This window comes from Neofelis nebulosa, chromosome 5, assembly GCF_028018385.1.
Source record: "Neofelis nebulosa isolate mNeoNeb1 chromosome 5, mNeoNeb1.pri, whole genome shotgun sequence".
NCBI lineage: Eukaryota > Metazoa > Chordata > Mammalia > Carnivora > Felidae > Neofelis > Neofelis nebulosa.
In genome coordinates, this window is record NC_080786.1 from 26545857 (window position 1) to 26548763 (window position 2907).

General features: G+C 41.7%; 1 long non-coding RNA gene across 1 annotated transcript; it reads left to right on the forward strand.

Annotated features, from left to right (window-relative positions):
- Positions 1-546: 546 nt before the first annotated feature.
- Positions 547-2369, forward strand: LOC131511818 (uncharacterized). Its single transcript, XR_009261759.1, has 2 exons — positions 547-814; positions 2253-2369. It is a non-coding gene; the product is annotated as an uncharacterized LOC131511818 (long non-coding RNA).
- Positions 2370-2907: the final 538 nt, after the last annotated feature.

Here is a 2907-nt window from a genome sequence, read left to right on the forward strand (position 1 = left end):
ACAAGAGACTCTTAATGATAGAGAACAAACTAAGGGTTGATGGAGGGATGTGGGTGGAAGATGGGTTGGATGGCTGATGGGTATTAAGGAGGGCAACTGTTGTGATGAACACTGGATATTGTATGTAAGTGATAAATCACTGAATTCTTCTGAAACCAATATTGCACTATATGTTAACTAAAATGTAAATTTAAAAAATGTTAAAAAAAAAAAGAAAAGAAAAGAAAAAAGAAAAGCCATGAGTTAGACAATCTGACCAAGGATTGGAAACAATATCTATTGTTCTAGATAGTATTCAATTTATAAGACACTTTCCAACATTATTTCATGTACTTACCTACTCCTACCACTAAATCTTAGATGTTGGCATTGTTCTTTCTAATTTTTCCCCTTGTTCTTCCCATTCTCAGAAAGGTGAAGCTTCTTGACCCAGGCACCTAACAGAAACTGGCTTGGAATTCTTTTGGTCCCCAGAACAGTGCTCCTTCAGCTCTACTCCATTGTTCCAAAACATTGGCTGCCACCGAAGGTCAGAGAATTCTGAAGGTCAGAGCCCAAAGTGGGTCGGGTAGGAGGATAGACTGAGACAGAAGAGAGAAATTTCCTGCTTGACATAAAGGAGCTGGACTTTGCTGTCTACCTCAGATGCTCCCCTCCCAGCCCTGGGGGTTCTGGTCTGGCCCAAGTCTGGAAGAGGAAACAGCAGGGATGGACTGAAAGAAAAGCTGAACTGTGAGGCAAGGAATCTTAAGGACAGCCCTGGCCAACCCCACAGGGAGCTTTGGAGCTAGAAGTCTGGCCAAAGTTGCCTCAGGTGTGTGGAATTAGTTGGGACCAATGGCTGCCTCCACTAGCCGTTGGAAGAGGGATGCCCCAGGAAGGTCACACTCATGGGTGAGGCAGCTCTGAAGGGGCCCACCTGAGAGCTGTCTGCCAACCGTGCTCCTAGCAGCTGGGGCAACATCCCTCTGTTGAGGGGACCTCTGGGGGATGCATCTGCATCACAGTGCTGTTACAGGGAATGTCCTTCTGCACTGTTTCCAAATTTCCAAAGCTTCGCGAATCTGATAGGACACACTCAGAAGCATTAGTGTAGCATCCGAGGCCTCAGAGACTGGGTCTTCGCATCCAGTCTCTAGCCTCACCAATGGTGACAGTTGTTCTGTCCCTTCAAGTTTTCACTTGAACAATACTAAATAGAACATGTATAGTTTTCTGGAAATTCTACATCCTATTTATCCATGCTGCTGCCTTTGGTGATACTTCTGTGGGGAGTGCCCTTTTAATTCTTTTGTTGGTAAAGTATTTCATAGGCATCTACCAGATCCATTACCTGTATCAAAATCCAGCTCAGGTCTCATTGCCTCTCTGAAAACTCCTCTGATTATCCCTTTTAAAGAAAGAGTTAGTCATTACCTGCCATAGGCTGACTTGGGCACATTCTCTTTTTGCCTTTTTTCCACTATGTTTACGTCATTTACCTATTAGTCTCCTTAGACTGTGGGTTTTTTCACCTTAGAACTGCCTGCCCTGCACAGGGCCCAACTGATTTTCTTTCAGTCCTGATTTTGTAACTCTCTATCTGTTTTCAGAGACTGTTGGAAAGGAACCCCCCACCCCCAATAATGCTTGACTGATGCCATACCTCTCACTGTAGAAAATTTCTCTGCTTTGTAGATGTTCTGCACTTGTTACAGATGTCAGGACATCAGTGCCCCATCAGCCAAGTGGAAAAAGTTTTGTGTGTTTTTAATTTCCTCTTTGGATCAGTTATCATATCATCACTATGAACTGTTTTGGGGATATTGGTTTTTCTGATGAAGGAATTAAGATTAGAAAGGCCAAGTGAAATCAAATCTCATGTAATGAATCATTTGGTAGCCTAAAGTTAGAATAATTTTTATTATTAAATTTTATTACACTTTGTTAAATTTTTGCCATCTTGAGATCTTGTGTTGGATTATTCCTTTGGTTTTTGAATAGTCCAAGAGGTATGTTTTCAATGTAGCTGGGGATTCATAGTTGGGATTATGGTGTTATGGGAAATACCAAGACTGGGCACCAGAATTCAGCATCTGATTCCCTCTGTGATTTCCCTGGTGACATACACAACTGACTCCATTTTTTCTGGACCTTGGTCTTTTCTGGCTGAGGAGACAGGGGATGAGAAGAACATCTCTTGCCTCCTGTAGTCTGTCTAAATTTTGCACACAAACTAATTCATTCCTTCTTTGGCTCTTCTCTTACCTTAGGCACCTAAAAGAAGCAAGCCCAGCTGAGGACAAAAGAACCACCCAGTTGAGTCCAACACAAATTGTCGCCCCACGGTATAATGAGCTGAATAAATGATTGTTGTTTTAGAACACTAAGTTTTGGGGTGATATAACTTGAAGAAAGTTGGGCTGAGCTGGCTCATGTATCTGCAGCCAGCCACCAGTCTGTTGATCAGTTAGCTGGCTTAGGGTATCTTCCTAATGATAAAACAATTAAGTATTTGTATGCATCTAGTAATAAAATATATAAAACACCAATGCAGTTAAGTTAAAGGAAGCTTTAGAAGCAGAAGAATGGGAAAGGAAGAAGTAATATAATCTCCGTTTGTAGATGATATGAATATGTTTCTGGAAAAATAAAAAGATCTAAGAGAACAGCAGTGTTATAGATAGAGACTGCTCTATCAGCCTGGATCTTGCAGTGATCAGGAACACAAAATACAGCTGAGAAGGAACCTTTTTTGCTGTAAACCACTGAGATTTAGGGCATGTTACCGCAGCATTACCGAGCCTATTCCTAGGGATACGGATAGAGAGCAATGGGGACTCTCAAACATGGTTCTAGGGAGTGAAAATTAGAAATAATTCTGGCATTTTCTACTAAAATTAAAAATACAAATACCCTGGACCAGCA